Source organism: Triturus cristatus, chromosome 3_2, assembly GCF_964204655.1.
Source record: "Triturus cristatus chromosome 3_2, aTriCri1.1, whole genome shotgun sequence".
NCBI classification, from domain to species: Eukaryota; Metazoa; Chordata; class Amphibia; order Caudata; family Salamandridae; genus Triturus; species Triturus cristatus.
In genome coordinates, this window is record NC_140584.1 from 343,826,495 (window position 1) to 343,845,976 (window position 19,482).

Sequence of the window (19,482 nt, forward strand, 5' to 3'; positions counted from 1 at the left end):
AAATAATCCTTTTTCCAACATTATAATAATGAAAGACGGGGGAAAAATCATAACGCTCTCATCTATGCCTTGCAGTTTGCATGCAGCTCTTTGATGACAGTTAATGGCTCACTGTTCTATGCTAGGATGTTAACGTAGTAACTGCAAGTAAGAAAAGGATCTCGCAGACAAAAGCAATGACCCACTGATCTATTTAAATTATATGCCCTTTGTGATCTGCTGTTAAAGGTTCTTTGCAGTAGGCATATTAACCATCTGTGCTACCCTACCATGACTCAAAGCTTCCACTAGACAAAACTCCGATCTTTCTGTATGAAGAAAATTAATCAAGGAGTTATCTTGACATTTTAATTGACGGCTGAAAATTGCTGGAGGCCAGGAACGCTGGCAGAAGCTGCTTTTAAAACTATTATATACTTGCAAACACGACGCCCCCACTTAAAGGCAGCACCCGGTGCGGTCGCACCGGCCGCACCACCCTGCTTGGCGGCCTTCGACACGCTCAACCATAACATACTAATTGACCGTCTCTCTCAGCTCGGCATCTAAGGTACCACTCTCAAAGTCCTCAAATCCTTCCTGTCAGGGAAGAACATGTGGTACTAAGTGAATTCACCTCAGTTAGATTTAGGGTAACGTGTGGGGTTCTGCAGGACTCTTCATTGAGTCCTACCCATAACTATATGCAACCCCACTGACGAGGCTCATCAGATCTTATGGCTTTTCAGTTATGTCCTACCCTGATGACACCCAGACCATTGTCTCAGTGTCCAGCAATCTTCAGGAAACAGCTGAACACTTTAACATCTGTCTGACTCAAATTAATGACTGGATGAAGCTTAACTGCTTAAAACTAAACTCCGGTAAAACTGAGGTATTACTCCTAGGAAATTACACCTCTTTTTGGTCATCTAGTTGGTGGCCTACGGACATGCGTGCACTACCATCACCAGTAGGTAAAGTATGAAATCTGGGGATTATCATTGACAACAGACTGACCTTTAAAGATCAGAGTAATGCCTTAATCTTGTCAGTATTCTTTGTCCTAAAGATGATTAAGAATATCTGTCCCTTCATCCCACCCGACCTCCAAAAAACAGTTGTGATTGCTATGGCCTTGTCCAAACTTGACCACGGAAAAGCTCTATTCATAAATATTCAAAAAACATTTCTGCAGAAACTTCAAATGCTACAAAATGCTTCGGCATCCCTACTGTTGGGTATTCCTAAACACCAATGTGTTTCAGAGGGCTTGGCCAAACTACACTGGCTCCCAGTTGACAAAAGGATCAAGTTCAAATCACTATGGATAGCTTTTAAAGTGCTGCACAATGTTGGTCCAAACTATCTAAGACATTGTTTTACTTGGATCACCCAAGCTCGTAATCTAAGATTGGCTACAGTCAAGTTCTTAGTGGTCCCTAGAACTAAAAGAGCCCACTAGGGCGGAAAAAGCTTCATTGCTGGACAACAAGATTGTGGAATTCACTTTTCACTTCCCAGCACACTAAAAATAGTCCTAACTTATGGTTCTTCAGGAAAGCACTAAAAACCTTGCTGCTTAATAACTAACACTGTACTTTTTTCTTTTATTCCTCGTATCTCTCCTATTTCAGAAGCAGCCCCAAGATGTTTTATGGTATTCGAGTACTAAAGAAAATTAAAATCAAATCAAATCATATAAAGTTTCATTTTGGAGCATCCAAAGAATGTCCCCCCCACCTCCTCATTGACTTTCTCACTTCCAAATTTAGTAAAGGCATTAAAGGGTGAATTCTTCTCATTTCCCATTTCTCTTCTCCATATGGCACCCTGTGTGGCCAATCATCCCTGGCCATCACACTTGGGTTTTCTGGTGGTGGAAAAAACCCTGAAATCCTAGGGCCCTCACTGTCTTCCTATGACAGCTCCACCTCAAGAGTAGTCAAAATCGGCCACCTGGTTGTTGTCCACTTCCTTACTCAATTCAATGTGTCTCTCAGCCAGATGGCAGTCCCCTGCCAGCTCATATGTGACATTGTCTACTTTACTTATAACGCTGGTTGACTGATGAACTTCAGAACCATATAAGGCCTGTCATGTGTGGCCTAAACTTTACAGAGCGTGCTCAATAGGCAGCTCCTATCTATCTCAGAATAGATCGATTATTGAGTGGCCACTGCCCTGCCTTCAGTCCTCGCTGCAGCACTGAAACCACCACAGTGGGCAACAGTGGAGTAGCTGCTAGCTACAGATTATTGAACCTAGTTAAAGCTTGTGCATCTGTAGTACAATACTATGAAGGTTTTCTTCCTTTATCAACAGTTGTGCCCAGAGCACCCTTGAATGTAAAGATTGCATGTTTTGTTCCTCAGAGATCGCCTCCAAGTCTCAAATGCCATGCTGGCACAGTAGTTATGAGACTAGGTTTTACATGTCCATGGACAATACCCAGGTGCACCTAACTCTTGAGGGGAAGCCTAACGTTTGCAGATGGACTAGGTGAAATCGTATTTCTTCTGTCAGAACCTTTGCAAGACCGAGGGGCATATTTACAAAAGAAGTGGCGGAGCGCTGCGTTAGCCTTTATGGCTTAACGCCATGCTCCGCTACTGCTGAAACACAGGTCTGCACCATATTTACAAGAATATGGTGCAGCCCTGCGTTTCTGCCTGCTCTAGCGCTAACTTTAGCAGCCTAGCGCCAACGCAGGCACCCTTGCACCATAGGGCCTACGTTGAGGGGAAGGATTGTTTATGTGCAGGAAGGTGTCCCTCCCTGCACATAAACAATCTGAAATGGTGTTTTGTATCTTCTATGTGTGCTGCTTTGTGCAGCACACATAGAAGTTGTAGCTAGTATTTTCTTTTTAATGACTGTTTCTGTGCAGGAAGGGACACCTTACTATATATAAACAATCAATGGCATTTTGCTGTCTTGTGCAGCACACATAGAAACAGCAAAACCAAGGAGTAATAAAGCATTTCTCCTTGTTTCGCCAGGGAAAGACCATGTTTTCCCTGTTCTTAATTTTGGCGCTGCCCCATTTTTACATCACCCTTGTAAATATGGGGCAGTGTCAAATCAATGGCTCTTGCGGTGGAACGTCCACCACATTACCCATTGCCAACCCCTTTCACGCTATTTACAAGGCAGCATTAAGCCACTTTAAGTGGCTTAACACTGCCTTGTAAATTAGGTAAAGCCCATATCTCCACAGGAGCATCACTAAAAGTGACGTTCCTGTGGTGATAGGGGCTTGGAAATAGGCTCCTGAGTTCCTTCCTTTGGGGGGGGTGGTTTAAATTGGCGCTCTCGCTAGGTATCTCGAGACTCTCGCGGACCCAACCGTCCAGATATACAAATATGTTTTAAACTTAATTTCCCAAAAACTACTTAACAGATTTACACATAATCACAAAAAGCACAATCTGCGGACCAAGATCTAACTTCTTCCAACTTTGGTGTAATTCCGTTCAGCAGTTCTTGCTGTAGTCCTTCTGAAAGAAGTCTATGGAAAACACATGGGGATTTTGCTTTTTGGGACCCCCCCTTTTTCCCTTATATCTCGGCCCCCGCTTGATGCATCACCCCGAAACTTTCCATGCACAAACTAGCTAAAAAGTAGCACCTTTTTAGGTCTCGCGCCTAGCGGTGTAGTGCGCAACACTGCTCGTGCAGCGAGAGACTTTTTGTAGGGGGTTTGGAAATGGACCTAGGAATCGCACACGCTCGTGCATGTGCTTTTCCTTTTGGCCCACGCTATTGGCTTTGCGTGCGTCTTTTTATGAAAGACAGCACGCAATTGGCCAAAGGCGGGCGCATTGCTCCGCCCATGGCCTTTTGGTGTCTATTACGCGCATTACTGACATGTGTTTTCAATTATCATGCCCAGACACGGGCGCGATAATTGAAAACACATGTCTCGCTGTGGCGCGCGCGCGCGCACCACTCGCGGGCTTGTTGTTTCTTGAAGGAAGTGTTGCAGAATAACTTGTATGGATCATGGAGCAACCTATTGACATGCGCAGTCTCTGGTAAGTACGCCTCTTTTGTCAGTCTGAACTAAAGTTTATTTGACTTAGCCGTAGTATCTCGAAACTTTAAAACGGTCTGTTTTATTTAATCAGAGCTCGCTAGCGGAACTTCTAAAAGCTAAAATAAATGTTGCTTTTGAATGCAGCCTTTAATTGGTGCATGTAAACATGGTTCTCCTTCTATTATGTGGTGACTCGATAAATGCTGCGTTCCGCCAGGGGGGTTAAGTGAAAAGATGGCTTTAACATCTTTCGGGGCTGCAACCAAATGATGATAAAACCTTACGCTGATCACTATAAACTGACTTGTGTTGCTCGTGTCTCTGTAAAAACACAGATTTAATGGCGGCTTATTGTCTCCTACCAGAGTAGAGTTTCGGGCGAAGTGGAACACAAGATCAGTGAAAGCTGAAATGCAGGTAATACCTAGCTCTTGATTGTGGGGGTGAGAGGGTTGCCTGCCTTAACGCAAAACGTGGCCTGTGATCCGGGGCAGTGAAGGGTGGTACAACGCGTATGGAAGCAGGGCAAAGTGAAATGATGGCTTAAACATCTTTCGGGACAGCCAACCAAATGGTGACAAAACGTAACGCTGATCACTTTGCGCCCGGGTCCAGGTAGCCCATCATGCTGTGCATGTTGTAATTGAGTGGCGGTGAAGTAGGTATTTCTAGGGCATTTCACATGAGCAATGGATGCTGAGTGAATATTTTAGTGTGAACAACTGCAGTGGCTTTCCTATTCTGTATCTACTGAGCACTCGGTCAGTCTGCACACAATACTTCAGCGAAGAAATGAGCTGTACTCTGTCGTATTTTTCCCATGGAACTATGGACTTCTCTGGTGCATGCCTCAGTGGTTCGTAAATTTTGTGCTGTCAGTATTTAATACTTCTGATGAATATAGTCTTCTCTAACTACAACAGTTACTGTGCCCTATATTGACCTAAACGCTGATAGCAATGGCCTGTGGCTTTATTGGCAAGCCTCCAAAGTTAATAATTCATGGCAAAGTGTGAAATTGATCGGAATTAAATTATGGGTTGTTAGTTTCTGCAGGTGAACTGAGCCTAATGTAAAGTAGTTGCTTAATGGTACAAGTGCAGAATAACTGTTGATCCCAGATCTGCAGCAGCCATAAGCATTGTTTCTTAAATTGAATTCCATCCGTAGTTTTTACACCTAGCGTAAACAAGCATTTGCAATGCGATAAGTCTTGCATTTATACGAGTTTAAGCTATTGGCATTGTAAATGACAATGCCTTTTATTTATGTTTTAAAAAACAGAAATAGAAATTGTCCTTTACAATGCCAATGCCTTAAACTCGCGTAAATGCGAGACCTATTGCATTGCAAATGCTTGTTGGAAAGTTTTGTGGAGATTCATCAAACGTTGCCAAAGTTTTAAGCAACATAAAAAATGCATTTCCTCTGAAATAGCTGACCTAGTTATAAATACCTAGTGGCAACTGCCACTAAGTAATATTTATATATAGATTCCAAAGAGATTAGCTGTGCAGCAAAGGTCTGAGTAGCAATGTATTTTCTTTATTCTTGAAAGTAACTGTTCTCTTTACGTCAGCTCGCGTTTCAACCTTTCGGTCTTGTTCATGGCTGGTAAGTCCTTTTTTAGCATCCATTTCATACTCTCCTATCCTGCCAATAATGAGACGTTCTGGGGTTTTGTAGTTTCAAAGTAATATGTGTACAAAACAGTGCTTAATTTGAGCCGGTAGTTTCTGGTGCTCTCCACTGGCACTTTAAAGTCAACACCCGTGCTTGACAGTCTGCTAAATTAGTGATGACCCCAACAACAGTTCATTAATTTTCAATCCGTATTAAAAATTACTATTACGTGCATCCCAAGCCATTCTTATAGCTTTGGGGACCTGAAATAGTCTGAATTGTCACACTTGTAGGAGTGAGATGGTTAGCAATTTTTTTGTTACTATCAGTGGCAGCACTGGGAGGGGCAATGTGGTGTGCAAGCTGCAGTGGCCTCCTGACAAGAGCCCTGGCAGTTATTTTTCTAACAAATTAAGCACTGGCACAAAATCATTGTCAGAACATCTCATATAAAGGCAAATTAAATAATCCATGGTGAGTGAAAAAAGATTGTGGAAGAATCTTGCGGAGAGGTGATAAAGAATCAATGTGTTTGTTATTACTCCATGATGAAATACTATGACCAAACCCTCGCAGGCAGCTGACCCCACGCTGCCTTTGGCCATGCACAGCTTGGTATTGGCCACATGATATTGGCTACCTTTGCTGGCCTGTGGCCAGGACCCCTGCAGCCAACCCCCAAAGGCAGCCAAACCCCCCCTCCACATCCAACGTGTATATATAACACCCTATATAGAAAGCAGATCTATCATCTTTCTCCACAAAATAACCATTAATTCTAATAAAATCTATATTTTAATAAAAACTTTAAAAATATTTAATAACGTTTATATTGTATTGCATATCTGTAACTTTTTCTTTTTACATAGTTATTATTAATATATTTAGGAGTTGAAAAATATGTTTAAAAATAGTCAGAGATGTACTATTTGGTATTTAAAGAAAATAAAATAAAACAAATATATCCCTGTACCACCTTTTCAAGTTTACACCACAAAAAATGCTTTGGTAAATAGAGCCACATAAAGAAATTGTATTTTATTTGATATATCTTTCACACAATAAATTCAATAGGCCTCTAGGTGGCACTGCAGTCCCAGCTGTATAACACAATCTCGAGGAAGAAATAGTAAGTTCTCCTGAGGTCCTAGTTTCAATGACGCAGGAGACTTACGTTTTTATTTTGTGTGTTCCTGGGAGGATGCAGATCTTCCTACAGCCCCCCACAACATAAACAAGCATTTGCAATGCAATAGGTCTCGCAGTTGTTAAGAGTTTGAGCTATTGGCACTGTAAATGGCAATGCCTTTTATTTATGTGTGGGTTTTTAAAACATAAATAAAAGGCATTGTCATTTACAATGCCAATAGCTCAAACTCGTATAAATGCGAGACCTATTGCATTGCAAATGCTTGTTAATCTCATACCGCCTTAACAAAGGTAGCAGCATTATCCTAGGCTACTCCGATTTTAGCAGAAAAGCATAATGTAACAGTATTTTCCAGCTCTCCCCGACCCCCATTTGCAGTCGCCATTTCCTTGAACACTGCCTTGAAGATCTCTTTTTTAGGTGTCGCCTGCGACAGTGCATGCGCTTTAACTTGCTAGAGATATTATATACAACAAGGGGCTTGCAGCCCGTCCATTGCTTAACATTTGTTGGTTTCTTTGTCACTCTTATTTAATGCCTTCTAATTGGCTACCATGTGCTGGCTTCACTTCCTGTTCTTTTTGCTGAAGCTTGGACCAAGTATTGATTGCTTCGCACTTGACGTACCTGGGGCCAAAACCACGCTGTGCTGCTTATCACCCCCGGAGGGGTAGAGACCAGGGACTGATGTGGCTGACATCGCTGTTGTGCTCGGGAAGAACATCGCACAGGACTCCATTGTCCAGGAGTCCGTGCGTGAGCACACCTGCGCGGAGGTCCGCCTTCCTGCCCACACCCTTCTTAACGGCTCGCGGAACCCGCTGACGCGGGTCCCGCTTCGCACTTGACGTACCTGGGGCCAAAACCACGCTGTGCTGCTTATCACCCCCGGAGGGGTAGAGACCAGGGACTGCTGTGGCTGACATCGCTGTTGTGCTCGGGAAGAACATCGCACGGGACTCCATTGTCCAGGAGTCCGTGCGTGAGCACACCTGCGCGGAGCTCCGCCTTCCTGCCCACACCCTTCTTAACAGCTCGCGGAACACGCTGACGCGGGTCCCGCTTCGCACTTGACGTACCTGGGGCCAAAACCACGCTGTGCTGCTTATCACCCCCGGAGGGGTAGAGACCAGGGACTGCTGTGGCTGACATCGCTGTTGTGCTCGGGAAGAACATCGCACGGGACTCCATTGTCCAGGAGTCCGTGCGTGAGCACACCTGCGCGGAGGTCCGCCTTCCTACCCACACCCTTGATTATTGGTTCCCGCTCACTTAACAACAACCGCCCCTCGCAGAGCGGGACGCGCCGCGGGACGCCCAGGACGAAGCCCGGACAAAGGGCGGACAGTCTGTGACAGTCCGGGACAGGAGCGGGTAGGAGGGGGCCATTATCCTTGGTTGTATACCGTCTGCTGTTAATCTGCCCAATTGGCTGTGTGACCTGCCGTGTCGTAACTGCTATGAGTGAGGGGCAGTGAATGACATAGTGGTATTGGTCGACGTGACCCTCTGTGCTGGGTAGCTTTATTTTGCCCTGAGTAATAGGTTGTTGTTTATTGTCGTGTCATCCTGTTTTTGCATTATTGGTACTGGCATAGCTCGATTTTTCAATGCCTAAAGCCAAACCAGCGGCTGCGTTGTCCACTATGGATAACTATCTGGTAAAGATGGTGGATAAAATCAATCAGGAAAGGAGGAAGTCCTTAGGACGATCAGGGCCACAAAGCATAGGCCCTTCTTCCCCTATCGGACCAGCATCTCAGTCAACCTCCATCCTTGATGCTAATGTTCACACGAACTCAATGGCCAGCCCCGTATTGGTTGATTCCAATGACACCATAAGTGAGCCAATTGTCACTACCATGCCCATTAATGAAGTAGAATCGGATGCAGAAATTTCTTCAGACCCAATAGCCCCAAATGTGCAGGCCCCAAGGCCACAAAGATCAATACGTTCTTGCAGGATTAATAGCAAAACCAATCAGCCCAAACGAGGGGGGAATCGCCCTGTTAAAAGAATTGACCCCTTATTGCCCAATACTCAGCATGACCAAATTAAGCTACTGGATGGTCCCACGATCAGTTTGAACAATGAGCAACTAGATATTTTGCTTAATGCAATCGAGGCCAAGCTTGATCTACTTGTTAAACCCCTACTGACCAAACTTGCTACAATTTCTGACGAAGTAGTCAGACTGGGTGGTTTAGTGGATACCCTCCTAAATACCGCAAAGGTAGTAACTACCGTCGAAAAAGATCTTGTATCTGCTGTGGCGTCTTCTAATCTCCACATATCTGATCCGATGACGGTTGAGAGCAGTAATTTTAGCTCTGGGAATGATCGTGTTGCAACTCCTGCCGTACCTAACTCCCTCTTGCAGTTGCCGGCCCAAGCTAAACCTTCCTTTATCTCAGTACTAAGGAAGCAGATGGGTCCCAATGTAAATCATAACAGTTTTAGTAGCCCCCAGCCGGATCTACCACCGTCCTGTGCACCATTTGTAGCAGTGTTAACAAATGTCCCCCCTTTAAGCATGTCTGGAAGCAACCACGGCTTTGTTGAATCACACTCCTCTCTAAAGAATAAAACCGTGGATTGGCTTCATAGGCAGTGCGGTTTTCCAGTTGCACTCTCAGGGGATATTTTAAGCACTAGAAGAACCAATTGGGTGGGGAAATCACACAAGACTTGTGGAGGGGATTGCATAGTTATCAACTTTCGAAATCCGCAACTTACCTCCACGGCGTTGATTAAAGCTGCTTCTCTTCCCACACGAGATGAAGGAATATCCCTACGTCCCCTGGGGTTCTTCTATAGAGACTTTGATATTCAACCGGATGCTGAGCGTTATCAAGGGAGGTCTAGAGGTTTGAATATGTGTGATGGCCCTACCATTCCCACGTTCAATAGATTTCAGCCCCTGAGTGGCCTTGATTGCAATGATTGACTGGGGCTACCTCCGGTGGTCCCTGGGACAGTGATTGTTCCTATGGGAAAGGGAAGTTGTAGTATGACCAGGGGGGCTTATGAATTAGTAGAGACCATTGGTCTAAAAGACCCCAATGTTAATCCTATTGATGTTTCAGTGGACAGTGGAACTGTAAGACCGACCACTGGTGTTGGGGACAGGATTGATCCAACTACACCCACCATATTAGACAATAGAGGCCGGTGCTCTATTGCATGTTGGAATGTTGCTGGCCTCTTACAAAAGGATACTTGTCTAGGATGGTTTGATTTTATCAATAATTTTAACATTATCTGTTTTCAGGAAACCTGGAGTCTGGTACCCATTAATTATTTGGGTTTTGTTTCTTACCATTTGCCGGCTGTGGCTTCCACTTCGGGCAGAGCTAAGGGTGGGCTTTTGACTCTGATCTCTGTGGATGTGCCACTTATTGTCAAGAAACATGTAACCATTGGGGCCCATTCTCAGATTTTATGGCTTTCTCAGGAGCTGGGTAGAAATATCCTTTTAATCAACTTTTATAATAATGTATTTGACAATTCTAGGCACGAGGTAGTTTTTGCTTTAGAGTCCGCTTTGGCAGATATAGTTACGGGTAACAATGTTATGTTTGATTTCATTTGGCTAGGGGATTTTAACACTGTTGTATGCCCATCCCCTGTCCATAGGGCCTGTGGTGTTGTTAATTGCTGGGGGGAAGGCGTCTGCCACTTTCCCCACAATTCCTATGGAGAGTCACTAAATAAAATCCTGATGACTTATGATTTGGAATTGTTGGAGAACTTGAAGGGTGCCTCTGGTGAAATCATCCCTACATTCACGGGCCGGAATGCAAATACTGTGATTGATTTCATTTGCATCTCATCTAGCCTCAACCAGTGGTGTACAGCCCCTCTGATAGTAGATAACCTAATCAGCGACCATAATTGCATAACTATGGAGGCCGTACTATGGAAGGCGAAAGGGGGCCCCAAACCTAACATAATAGCTAATATCGAACCCCATCGTTCCAACGGTACTAGAATTAGGTGGAAAGGGGATAAAGCAGATATCTTGTCCAACTCCATTATTAATATTTGTCTTAACGATATTTCCGTTATTTTAGAGAGTAAAGAACTGCCGGATGTAACTATCCCTAAGTTTATTAATATTAACACTACTATTGAGGCAAAATTTAGTGTTCCTTAAGGGCAAATCGTGCAGGCAAAGGGGATGGTTCGACCATGCTAGCACCACTGCACTTAAGGGTCTCAAAGAGGCACTTGCTGCTAAACCTAGAGACATAAATTTGGTTAGGGGGCTTAGAGCCACCTATCAGGCAGCAATTGTCAACAGGAAGGCCGAATTAAGGCAAGACGCCTGGGACAAGTTAGACCAGGCGTCTGAAACCTCAGACTCCTCCCTTTTCTGGGCAACAGTTAATTGTCCATTTCTTAAAAATGAGGAGATGCCTGAGCTGACTGCTAACGTTAGCGCAGAAAGTTGGGTTTCCCACTTTTCCATGATTTTCGAGTCGGACAAATCCCTGGATGTAGACCGAGGTGACTGGCCTGCCATTCCTTTAGATATATCCATCTCTGAAGTTCAGGATAGTATTTCTGCCAGTAAGGGAGGTAAGGCCCAGGGGCCAGACGGGGTGCCCATTGATGTCTATAAAAAAGAACCAGAGATTTGGGGCCCGCTGTTGACAAACGTGTTTAATGCAGCAGTCTGCCTCGGTGTCCCACCCTCATGGGAGGAATCCATTATAGTACCAATTTACAAGAAGGGAGAGAGGAGGGATGCCAAGAACTATCGGCCAATCTCCCTTCTAGATTCCTCCGTGAAAATCATGAGTAGGGTGCTCCTGGTCAGACTCGAAGAATGGGCCGATTCTAATAACATACTGGCAAACTCTCAATATGGTTTCAGGAAGGGACGGGGGACAGTAGAACAGTGCCTCAACCTTGAACTTCTAATAGGGAAATATACGAAGGCCAAGAAAGGTTCTCTTTTTCTCTGCTTTGCAGATTTGAGAAGTGCCTTCGATATGGTGAACCACAAGATTTTATGGGAGAAACTTCTGGAAATGGGAGCTCCGGAGGGCATTGTCTACTTCTTGGCCCGGCTATACGCCAATCTCAGATCTAGCGTCCGTTACGGCCCGGGAGGGGAGTGCACTCCTAAGTTCCCTATTAGACGTGGTATCAGGCAGGGGTGTGTACTCGCCCCCCTACTTTTTACACTCTTTATTAATGAGGTTGACTCGGTCTTAAAGACTGTAGCGGCTGATACCCCTAAAGCCCTTGATTTTCATATTCCTGTTCTACTTTATGCAGACGATGCCGTCATTTTATCTAGGACCCCTATCGGCCTCCAACGTCTAATGGACAGATTTTCTCTGTTCATTAAGGACAGGAAGTTGAAGATCTATAAATCAAAAACCTTTGTCATGGAGTGTGGTAATAGTTGTAAAAAACCACATTCCTTTTTCATCGAAGGGCAAAAGGTCCAAACGGCGGACTCTTTCAACTACCTAGGTATCACCTTTTCCAAATCAGGTAGTTGGTCCAGTGAGATCAACTATGTAAGGGGTAGAATGACGAAAAGTGCCCATGGGGTGTTTCAGTTTGCTTCTAAACTAGGGGATAAACGGCTCATGGACATGCTGAAAATTTACCAAATGAGGTGTCTTTCTATTACTCTCTATGGTGCTGGTATTTGGGGGCACGCCCCGAGTGGAAGTCTACAAGTGGAGGAAAACATCTTCCTTAAAAGACTTTTAAGTCTACCCACTTCGGCTTCTACCGACTTGGTGCATAGGGAGTTTGGAATCCAACATCTCTCAGACTCCGTAGCCCTTAGACCACTTATGCTTTGGCGTGCAATCTGGGTAAAGGAAGAGACCTCTTTAAATAGAGTTATTATTGAAGACTGTCTCTCTACCGATAATCATTTAAAGATTCCATGGGTTAAATTTGTTTCTGATAGTTTTTTTGAAATCTATGATCTTAATGTAATAGAGGATCACTATGCCGCCTCTTATTTGACCAAAAACGAGTTGAAATCTGCTTTTATGAACTATAGGAACGAGAAGCGAGGGAGTATCAGTGGTAATCTAACAACCTGTCGGTTTTATGGAAGTTTCAGCGAAACGACGGGGTTTCAACCGTACTTGAGTTTTGTTTCCAGACCCTCCCATAGATTCGTTCTGACAAGACTCCGTTTTGGTATTGTTCATCATTTGGTGGCATTTCCAAGCATTAGAAAACACCTGATTGGTCCTTGCCCATGTGATAATATTACCGTACAAAGTACTATGCACTTTTTACTGTTTTGTTCATTTTATGGGAATATCCGTTCAGCTTTTTTAAAACCCGTTTTTAAGAAGTATGGAGTTAGGACTGTAAAAGATACTATGAAATTGTTATTTAACCCATCACCTGATGTCTGTTTTTTTACTGCCACTTTTCTTTTACGGGCCATTAAAGCAAGGCCAAGTCTGTCATTTTAAAACTGTTTTAAAGTATTTTTAAATGTTAGTTTGATTTGTCAAAATGATGATGTTGTTTTATATGTATGTATGTGCTTTTATGGACTTTGTCTTTAAGCTCCGAATAAAGCCTTATGAACTGAACTGATTGCTTCAACTAGATTGTTGTCCTTCTGCTGATCGCGTTGTTATTGAGGCACTACTTTTTTTTTCTTCTTCCCTGACATCTTTTTTAAACCCCTTGCCATTTGAAGCTGTTCTACTATGCCACACACTGTTCATAGAAGCCCTTTCCTCTTTTCAAATGAATGTTTATTTTGACAACAGATGTCTGCTTTTATTGTGACAGCAGGTGTTATTTGCCGCCAAATGTATTTCCACTAAGACATCGACATGGGTGCAATCGCTTTCTTTATGTGTTGGGATTCTTTTGGCAAATGTCATATTTTTGTTTCTTTTTCACACATGAGGAGATTAACTGCTCAGAATCAGAGGGGTTTTGTGCTGAGACCTAGCAAGCATTGGCAAAGCCAGTAGGTCTTGCATTTGAGACTATTGGCTCTACTGTTGCCTTTTGTTCATGCTGTACAGCATGGACATTGATGACTTTGGCAATGATTTGTAACCATGCTGTATAGCAGCGTGGCTAAAAGAAATAATAACAAGTATGGCTTTCATGGAAGAGTAGCCAGGAGAAAAGTTATTTTTTCAAAGAAAGAGTATTGCTGTATGGTTCACATGTACAAAATAGCAACTGAACTAGTCACAAGACTTCTAGAACACTGCCTGCTGCACAAATGAGACAAAGTGGATTTGTTTGGCTGTAATGCACAAGATTGCCTATTATCGCAAGAACCTCACACCAATAGTCATGCACAGAGTAGTGATGACTTAGGTCTGTGTTGCCACTGCGGGACATAGAACGATGTCAATCACTGAATGCCCCCTCTTGATACCAGCGCATTCTACAGAAACATGTCCGACTATCTGTCCAACAGCTGAACCTTAGATGAAAGTGGATCATGCAGAAGGAAAATGTTCTAAAACACACCAGTGAATATATAACTGAAGCCTAAATAGGAAATAGTCAGGATTTTGGAATAGCCAAGTCAATGTCCGGATCTCGATTCCATTGAGATGCTGTTGCGGGACAGAAAGAGCTATGCACAATTAAATGTCTTCAAACATTGTTAAGCTTAGTTTTTTGTGCGAATAATTGGGCCATAATGCCTCCAAGAACAGTGAAAGGTGTTTTACTTTGTGAACCACAATGTCCTCTGCAGATCTGAATTTTAGAAAGGTGGGTGACCTCTTCAAGGACACATGTTTATTTAGCATCTTCACATTTGTGTGTGCCCCAGTACTCATTGCCTCACCCCCCCCCCCCTTCTTAGCGTGACCAGGCATCCTAGAAGCAAGTTCCCGTTTTCGGAAAGAATTGACTGAACCCAGGTGGATACACATTTCATTTTCACGTATGCCTGTGCAGAATTGGTAGCCGCCCCTAGCTGAAAGTAATTTAGTTACTGTAGACGATACTGCGAGTAAAATTTGCATTCAATACCCCTTCGTGCACACAGTCTGTTTTCTATGATGTGAATGCATCTTAGTCAATGCAAATTTGTAGTCCTACTGCTATTCTTTTGGAATGTCCTGGATTCTGGTTTTCAAAATATGGTCACCCTATCTCATCGTAGCCTACCCCACATTCAATGCACTCCTGTCTTTTAAGATCTGTGTCTCTCTGGGTTTGAAGGCGCTCCTCCTGACTGCTGCTATTGTTTGTGACCTGCAGCATATAATGCAGAATACATAACAGACACATACCTCTAACCCTCGAGCCGCCTCCTTCACATTACATGCAGGACTGCAGCCCATGTCCTAACCAATAAACACAAGCACACCTTTTCAATGTGACACATTTTATGAACAGGGAGTTTTCATGCAATGGTGCCGTACCAGATGTACCGTTCCCACTTAGGGAAAGCTTATTCTAGGAATTCTTATCTCACGTTGTAACACACCTCGGAATGGCCCTGTAAGCAATATTACTTGCTGCCACTTGCTCCAGCGACATATACTCAACTCCACACAAGAATCCAGGTGGAAGAAAGTAGTAAGTAGCTCGATGCAGTGCCCAAGTGAGACCTCTGGTGGTGTGGTGGAGGAGTGCAGCCGCTCAATGCTGTTACCCTCTATGACCTGTGTTTGGGGGCTTGGCAGTGTGCTCAGTCTTGCCTCCTATGCCTTGCACAGCAGTTGCGGGGTGGGTTACTGTGTGGGAGGCTGATGGTGATGGACATCTTTGCATGTGTGCAGGCTGTTCCTCCACGAGGAAAAATAAAACTGCACTACGAATTACCTTAAACGCAAGCAAGTTAAATGCATACCCCTCAACATTTTGGGTCTTCATGAAGAGTGTGACGGAGTGTTTTGGAGGGCGATCCAACTGAAATAAGTGGAAAGTGAAAACATTTTTGGTGGGCGGGGAAGGTTTTCAGGGTTTGAGATCCCATTGAAGTCTAAAGGAGTTATTTTGCTAGGACAGTGAAGGTTAATCTAAAGAGGATAACTGGCATCATCCAAATGAGGGCGAGTTAAAAGGTACAGGAAATGTCAAAAGCCATGACTGTTGTGGTGTGGGGCCTCTGGTCCCCACAGATCGCTACCTCGTGTTCCCTTGGTGCCCCAAAATCACTTTACACGCACTCGCTATATTGGTTTGGGCGAAAGACCCCGAGCGGTCTACACCCCTTTATTTAAAGCCTCGGGCCAGATGCGGTGGGCGTACATGTCGGTGAGAAACCCGATAGCAGCACTTCTTCTAACCTGCTACTGTCACTGCAGATAAGCAATGACTGATAAAAGTAGGCTTGCCACTATGTGATCAATACACACTACAACCGGTGGCTGACCGCTGACTTTTAATTGCAACTTGATACCTGTACTCAGCAAAATACGATAAAACTAAAGTGTTTCATTACTGTAACTGTTATGATACAAAGCGCTCCGTAACACTTCGGTCTAGACTGTGCTACATAAAACAGCAAATAAATAAATTGTAAACCCAAGATGAGGTACATTTCGGAGATGACAATGAAAAAAATACTTACCTTTCTGGTTAAACACTATGAAAGGACAGAAAAAAAACAAGAAAACCTGAACACCAGTAATAAAAAGAAACTAACAAAAACGTAGATTTTAGTGTTGGAGTTTCAGGGCATCGATAAAAATGGAACCGATATTCACCTGGTCTACGCGTTTAACTTTACATGAAATCAGCATGTGTAAACCAGCTTTGTTAAACCATAAATGTTATTGCACTAAAAACGCATAATTGAATTGCATTGCTTCGGATGCAGCAACTGCTCATAATAGTAGCCTTCGTTCAACACATGTTGGTATTTGAAGCTCCCCGCATATAGCTGGTTTAACCATTTCAGCAAAAATCTACTACGAAAGTGCGCGAAACTGACTGGGGGTTGTGTGGACATAACAAAAGTGACTTTAGGACTAGGCTGTGCCAAGGCGTGCGAGCAGCCTTCCGGCAGTGGTGCGCCGTTTCCAAAGGGAACACAACGAGAGATGAAGCCTCGCGTCTCCTCCTGCTCTGGTAAGGCAACAAGCAGGAAGGGGGTGGCAAATGGTGTGCACGTTTGCGGCCGCTTTGATGTCCTCAGTTGCCGCGGCTCACTGAGGACATCAAAGCGGCCGTGAAAGTGATCAGGCAGTGCTTTTCAGGCTGCCAAATGGTGCGGGCGCCTTGCGCACATGCACTGTATTTGGAGGCCTGAAAAGCACTCGTTTGCACTTCCAGATCTCCCTTTAACAAAAGCTCTCGCGAGAGCAGCGCTAAAGCGCTGTCTCAGACGAGACCTAAAAAATTATTGTGATGATGTACCTTCCTCTTCTAGGGACACTACCATAAACAAAATGTATGTAATATATGTAACCCTCCCAGGGCATTATGGGACACTTCTTGAACGAGCAGTGAATAATAAATGAGCGGCTGTGGCTGCTCATTTGTTATTCACTTTTGGCTTTGATTCTTTTTGGGGGGATGTCCTGGTCCCACACGGTACAACCTACATTTTTTATTAGGGGCTATACGGGGAGCCCCAGGATCTCCGCTTCTCTCGCCAGCTCCCTGCAAGCGGCACCATTTCATGGGGTGGCGCAGGAGCCAGCATTTATTTTTAACTAAGTGGCCCCCCTGTGGCACCACATACCATTATTTTTTTTTTCGGGCTGTGGGGGAGCTCCACGACCCACTGACATTTCTTTTCTCTATAATAAAGTGGCACGTCCCGCAGCCCACCTGAGGCATGCGACAACAAGTCAATTTTTTGGGGTGTGGTGCCCCCTTATGTCTTTTGTTTTGCATTTGTCTTGGGATTTGAGACTGAGTCCTGAGTTCTGAAATGGCTCCTGCCACTTCCTGGTTGAGGTGGTGCAGATAATCACATATCAGGATGAGAAGTGTCGGCTCCACGTATCCTTCACGCCATGATATATAAAACATTATAACCTTCATTTTTCCAAAACCACTAAATGGATTTACACCAGACACAAAAAGCACTCTTTCCAAGATCTAGCTTTCTGCTAAATTTGATGTAAATCCGTTCATCAGCAGTTTGGGCTGTAGGTATGTATAAAGTTGATATAGAAAACTGAATGGGGAAAACGTGTTTTGCCCCCACCCCAAAACTTTCCATGCGCAAACTAGTAAAAAAGTAGCACTTTTTGGAAAGTTTGATGGAGTTTCATAAAACTGCGCCAATGTTATTAGCAACACAAAAAAGGCATTTCCTATGGAAACACAACCCTAACTATAACTATCTAGTGGTGGCCGCCACTGGGTAATTTATATATATATATATATATATATATATATATATATATATATATATATGTATATATATATATATATATATATATATATATATGTATATATATATATATATGTATATATATATATTAGAAAAACCGATGTTGATTCAAGATAACTAACATATACAAAATAAATCCAAGCCCTCACCACCAGATGGCGAAATATGATCGGTTTAGAAAGCCCTAAGTAATGTTCATTGAACAAATTCAAGACTAGAAAATGCAATAATAGAGTTTGGAACTGATGCTAAAACCACAAGCCTTCACATCGCTATTTTTGTACTATAGCGAACGTGGAGGTGTAAGAATAGGCAGCGTATGGACTGTTGCAGTTTCAAACCTGTACACAGAGCCTCTTTGGGTGTGCATTACCTCAAGCAATGACGGCAACACAAAGGCGGTGCACTGGGGTGAGAGTAGATCTATCGAAGCTGTCATTTTAGAAAAAAATGTTGAGAACAGAAATGCACTGAAGTGTTTTCCTGTCACTGGTGTTATTGAGAAATTCGTGCCAACTGGTAAGAGGTAGGTAATGATGGAGGGACTATACAAAAGAGACCCTCTCCAAACTATCAGAAAAAGATAGGTAATTGTGAAATACTGGACTGATTCCAATTCAGGGGCATAGCTACAATTGGTGCAGCAGGTGCAGTGGCAACGGAGCCCTGAAGGGCCCATTGAACCCTGATAATGTCACTATTTTACTACCCAAAGAGAGGTTACAGGACCCGTTTGCCTTGCTTGCACCAGGGCTAATGGCATCCTTGCTATGTTGTTGGTCCAGTGTTGGCCTGGCTGTGGACCCTAACCCCGGTATTCATAACCAGTGGCTGTGGTGGTCTGCCCAGGCGACAGCACTGCCCCAATGCTCTGGCAGCGAACGCCACTTCCACCTGATAGGTGAAGAATCCCACTCTTTGCGGATCTGTCTCTTTGCTGCTGCCTGCACAGTGCTTCCCAATTGGCTCCTGAAGAGTGCTGGCCCCTTAACCTCTCATAGAGCCTCGCTAAGAAAAGTGTTGTTAGATTCTGACAGTCCATCAATGTACCCCATATTGTTTCAAGAAGGTATAAGGGTTTCAGTAGAATAACCTTAAAACCATTGTCATTCCTAACTGGGATTAAGACACATGGCCTAAATGTCCAGTTGTTCACTGACTTGCTTCTAAGCACTCTAAGGGTCATATTTACAAAGAAGTAATGGAGCGCGTTGTTAGCCTTCTTGCCTTAATACCACACTCTGCCACTTCTGAAACGCAGGGCTGCACTGTAGTTACAACAATAAGGTGCAGTCCTGCATTTCCCGCTGCTCTGGCACTAATTACAGCTGCCTAGCACTAACGCAGGCACCCTTGCACCA

General features: G+C 43.9%; 2 non-coding genes across 2 annotated transcripts; both read left to right on the plus strand.

Annotated features, from left to right (window-relative positions):
- The first annotated feature begins 4,242 nt into the window (after positions 1 to 4,242).
- On the plus strand, positions 4,243 to 4,313 carry LOC146857340 (small nucleolar RNA SNORD2). The gene has a single exon (XR_014980419.1). It is a non-coding gene; the product is annotated as a small nucleolar RNA SNORD2 (small nucleolar RNA).
- A 233-nt stretch (positions 4,314 to 4,546) lies between these two features.
- Positions 4,547 to 4,618, plus strand: LOC146857341 (small nucleolar RNA SNORD2). The gene has a single exon (XR_014980418.1). It is a non-coding gene; the product is annotated as a small nucleolar RNA SNORD2 (small nucleolar RNA).
- The last annotated feature ends 14,864 nt before the right edge of the window (positions 4,619 to 19,482 follow it).